General features: G+C 49.1%; 1 pseudogene; it reads right to left on the bottom strand.

Moving 5' to 3' along the window:
• Positions 1-1,841: 1,841 nt before the first annotated feature.
• LOC142428144 (pre-rRNA-processing protein TSR2 homolog pseudogene) lies at positions 1,842-2,281 on the bottom strand (annotated as a pseudogene).
• Positions 2,282-5,322: the final 3,041 nt, after the last annotated feature.

Genomic DNA, 5,322 nt, shown 5'->3' with positions numbered 1-5,322 from the left:
AGTGGAGGCTTTCCGACCGTGGAATACCAGCTTTCCACATTCCCTCGGTTATAAGTTAGGGAATATAGTTCTCTTCATATTTTCCTAGTGATAGTTTCCCACTTGCCGCATCCTGCTGTGGCTGAGCCCAGTGCTGCAGTCACTCCGTCAGCTACCTTGTCAAGGGTCTTCCTCTTCTCCAAAACATAGATCAAGTCACGTCCCTCCAAGGTGCACACTCTCCAGTTGCCTCCTACATCATCCAGGAAGAAAGAATCGCTCTTCACCCACCTTTGAAGGTTCTGTGGAGTTGCTGGGTGGTGCAAATGGCTAACTAGCTCAGTTGCAAACCAAAAGACTGGCAGTTCAAGTCCACCCGGAGACATCTAGGGTAAAAAGGCCTAGTGTTTTACTTCTCAAAAAAGTCAATCCTGAAAATCCTGTGAATAGTGTTGGGAACCGGACATTATCAGCCTGACAAAACTGACTCCATACTGTCTGCCCGGCAGGGCTAAAGCCACGTCACCTCAACCTTATCTTATCCTGACACACACCAAATGGCCCACCCTTGTCTGCTCCAGCACCAGACATTCCAACCGTGGATTTGTGTCTGCCTACCCTGTGTGCTCTACCCACCTCCCTTCCTTTTTCTTTACCTTCCCTTGGAATTCCTTTGTTTGCCTCACCCTTTAAAAAGAGGCTTGTGTAGCAATAAACTGAGACCTTGACAAGAATCTGCTTGGTCTCGCTCCTCTCTCTCGCCCGTTTCTCTTTCAGGCTGGGTCCCCCTCGGAAACCCCTCGAATAACTGAGTCCCGCTGGTTGGGGCAGAATAGTCCTAATTTGACACACACAGGGCCAGTAGGAGTTGGATTTGAGTCTACAATCAGTTTTAGAAGGTCCTTTCACATCTGGCCTAACTCCATGGTCGAGGTTCATGCTTGCCCATAACCAACAGCTTCCACGTGGCATGTGTCTCCTGGCTTGAGGCTTTTGCAAATGCTGTTCTTGGATTCTGAGTGGTTTGTCCCCCAAGTGTCATCCTTCAGGGCTCCACTCACCTGCCCATGGAGATGGCTTTTCCTCACCTGGCACTTGAGTTGTTTTCTTCCTATTGCTGTTAGGTGCCACTCGGTCTAGTTTTACTTTGACTCAGAGACCTGATGTGACAAGTTAGCTTGGCCCCACAGGGATTGCTTTACTGTTTCTTCCCACCACACTCTTCCTATTTGCTTTATCTTTATTTATTTTGGGTAACACTTGTTAAGAACCCTGACAGCAAATCATTCACCAAGTCCACCCTTTCTGCATGTACATCGATGACATGCCTCAGGTTGTGAAACCCTCCTCAGCCTCTTTCAGAGTTTTCCTCCCCCAGTAGCACAAACTCACCGGCTCCTTAACTTACCTTCTTATCAAATCATTTAAACAGCTCTTGACAAGTCGATGCTTTTTTTTTTTTTCATTTTTAATTATCTCTATGCTCATCTCGCCATTCCTGACCCAGCCAGCCCCCTAGCACTGGGTGCTAGTTCTCCTCATGATTCTGTCCCATCCCAAATCCACCTACCCAGTCAACCAGTGTCCGGTTGCTCCTCCATCCATACTTACTCATCTTTTTCTTCTACACTGATTGGACCCAACAAGCACCGTGCTGCCAAACCTGGCCTCTTCCCTCAGGTAGCAATTTTAACACTCAGGGGAGTAGAATGGGCCAGGTCCATTTTCTTCTATGGAGGAAACTAGGCAGGGAATTAGGTGAGTGAGGAGGTGGCATATCCAGTCAAGAGATGTGCAATCTCCAGAAAAGCCCCTTAAAACTAGTCTCTAGCAAATAAGGGCCCAAACCACTTCAGCTCCACTCATTTCTTGCTCCGGACAATGGTCCAGTCATCCTCCACTACATCCTCTTCCTGAACAGTCTTGGAGTCCGGGTCAGATGGTTCAGTCTGAGAGCAGACCCCATCTGTAGCTGCCCCACCATTTGTAGCTGTGACCTCCATCTCTTCTGTGCTTGCAGTGGTTGTGACCCTGTTCTTTCTTTGGGTGATGTAGGAGGTCATATGCCTCAGCGCAGCACCATCATCCCTCTGGAAATGGTGAAGCAGGGTCCGCAGCTGCTGGCTTACCTGGGGCAGACTCCCATCCTCCACAACTGTATCAAACTCGTTGGTCATGAGCTCCCCAAAGAAGTCCTCCACCTCGTCTAGCTCCAAGTCAGCTGTAAGGCAGGCCAGGCCTCCAACGCCGTGCGAACGCCGGCTCTGAAGAGCAGCCGCGAATCTGCACTAGCACCCTCCATTACCTCGACAAGTCGATGCTATACAAACAGTCCTTCAAAGAAAATAGTGTTCAAGACAGACTTTGGAACTCTTTAAGGAAAAACAATTCTTTGGTTTTAAGAAGACTTCCAGAGATATTTTTGGTTTCTGGTTTAAAGATTACCCCAGAGCAACGTCTTAGAGATTCATCCAGCCACCTTGGCTCCAGAAAGTCTGCAAGCTAACAAGTTTGGAATTCTTTTCTGCATTCTCCTACTTTGGACTGGGATTCTTGTATGGAATCTTCCATCAAGATGTGCCATCGTGGGAGCTGAGCACCATGGAGTTCTTCTGCTCTCCCGGCAAAGATGGCAGGTTCCTGGAAGCAATCCCACTGGGTTTCCTGGGCTGCCAGTCTTCGATGGAAGCAGATAGCTAGGCCTTCTTTCCACAAAGCCACTCAGCAAGTCCAAATTGCCAACCTTTCCATTCGTGCCCAAGCACTTAATGGTTATGCACACACATATACACACACGCGTGCGCGAACAAAAGACATTAGTGTCAAGTCGACTCTGATTGACAGTGACTGTCTAGGACAGAGTTGAACTTCCCAACAGGATTTCCAAGGCTGTCATCTCTATAGAAGCACACTGTCGCACCATTCTCTCCCGAAGTGGCGGTTGGTCTTTCAGTTAGCAGCCGAGTACTCTAACCACTGCACCACCCAAAACTCACTCACCCCCATCAAGTCCAGTCCCATTCATAATGACCCTACTGGACAGGGTAGAACGATAACTCTTAACAGGAATTTCCGAGCCTGTAACTTTTAGCAGGAGTAGAAAGCCTCATTTTTCTCCAGAGGAGCAACTGGTGGTTTCAAACTGCTGACTTTGTGGCTAGCAACTTAATACACAACCTACGACACCACACCACTGGGGCTTCTTGTTTTCTTCATAGCATTTTGTATTTTGGAACTGTTTGCTCACTCTGCCTTTTTCCATACGTGCTCCAGAAAGATTTGGCTGAGAATGCTCTTGGGTGCTAGAGATTTCCCAAGGAAGCAGACAGCTAGGGTCCCTGGCCCAGCAGACTACCGGACTCCATGTGACTGAAGCCTACAGGCCTGCCACAGAGGGCAGCAATCACCATTGGTGAACGAACAAACAAATGAATTTGTTGTTTTGTTAACAGATTTGTGTAGGTAGTAGGCTTGAGCTGATTAAAACCGTGTCTTCTTCGCTGTAAAGCCTCATAGAAATCGAATATTTGCAAACCAAATAAGCCAACTGGAATACACCAGAAGGAATTTTGGAGCCCATAGCAAATCCTTTTTAGAGAGAGCGTCCTTTTGTAATGTAAATGAGCCAGCGCTTCCTGGCCGTCCTCTGTTGTTCTTGCTCAGGCACCTGCTCCTTGGGTTCTTGCACACACCCCCTCCCCAGAATGCTGTGAAAACCCTTGACTGTGCGCACATCTCAGGCACTTTTGTGGGGCGGTTTGCCTACCATTAGATCCTCGAAGGGGTCCATTACTCCATAAAGCCAGGGCCCGGGGCTCCGGCCTCTCCCCTTTCTTTAGAGCTGTTTCCAGGGGGCCCTTTTCTGTGAACGGTTACACTGATCAGTGTCTATTTTTAGAAAGTGGCTCTTTGTTAGCACAAACCTCCATTTAGTCATCATTCCGGGCATCACGAGCTCCATGCTCTTGGTAAGAACCCTTGTATCGAAAGCATAAAAGGACTTTCGAATCCTAAAATGAAAATTGCATATATATATATATTGTACTTCAAAGAGACTGACAGCAGAAAGTCTCATTAAAAATATGAAAAACTGGGTAAGCTGCTGAAAAACAGGAGCGCCCCTGGTAAATTTGCATTAAAGCAAAGAGAGCACTCAGCCGCGAGCTCACTGAGGCTGGGTCTCAGAGTGAATTTTGCTTGGTCTAAGCCTAGGATTTCTTCCCTGAAGATGTCACAGCTCCGTGAACAGTGTCCCTGAGATCCCAGCTCAAATTCCAACCCTGTCCCCCACCCCCCATTTGGAGACAGATACCCCGAGTCTGCCAACTTTGGTGCTTGTGTTAGGCTGGGGTAGCTAGAGAACCAAATCCCAGCCTGGTCCAACCCGATGCAAGTCCATTAGTCCCTCTTCAGACTCACGAAGCAGTGGGCTGGCGATGCAGAAAGGTGAACTGGGCGGCTGTAAGATCACACAGGCAGAATGGCATGGATCCAGGCTGGGTGGGAACATGGCAGGGTGGCGGCAGCTCTCAGGGTCATGGGGCCACTCCTGGAGGCAGGCACAGAGTCCTAGGGAAGTCCCAGATAGGAGGAAGGGTCCGTGCCCTGGTCACCCCCAGCCCCAGCCCCAAGCCCTGGCATCTCCCGGGCTTCAACTGGTCAACCTCTCCTTTCGTGAGCATCCATTGGCCTTGGTGCCCCTCCCTGTGCCCCACTTACCCCATAGTGCCAGTGCTTCTGGAGACCCCTGTGTCTACCCCAACTCCCGCATCTCATCTTCCTAGGGAACCTAGGAGGGAGGGGGCCAGGGGCTAGGTAAGGAAAGCCAAGCCATGTCCCTACCCCCACTTGCGCCACATCTGACTCCACAGCCCCCGCTGGTGTTTTTCCCTCCAGAATCACGGAACAAGCTGCCTGTCAAGATAATTTCCCGGGTATCAACCCACTGCCATCAAGTGCAGACAGCTTCACAACAGCCCTCCCTAGGGGTTCTGAGGCTGTAAATCTTTACCAGAGCAGAGAGCTTCATCTTCCTCCTGCATGGCAGCTAGTGGATGCTGCTCTATGTTCCTTGAAGCATATTAGAGCTTAAATTTCTAAGCACTTCGTTTGCAAAAGACTAAGATTCATAACAACCAACAACAAACCAAATTCACTCTCATTAAGTCAATGCCAACTCATAGCAACCCTGTAGGACAGGGTAGAACGGCCTCTTGTGGGTTTCTGAGACTGTCACACTTTGATAAGAGTAGAAAGCCCTGTCTTTCTCCTTCAGAGTGGCTAGTGGTTTTGAACTGCTGACCTTGAAGTTAGCAGGTCAATGCATAGACACGACACCACCAG

Source organism: Tenrec ecaudatus, chromosome 15 (genome assembly GCF_050624435.1).
Source record: "Tenrec ecaudatus isolate mTenEca1 chromosome 15, mTenEca1.hap1, whole genome shotgun sequence".
NCBI lineage: Eukaryota > Metazoa > Chordata > Mammalia > Afrosoricida > Tenrecidae > Tenrec > Tenrec ecaudatus.
Note: the sequence above shows the minus strand (reverse complement) of the source record. Positions and strands in the feature narration are given on the sequence as shown.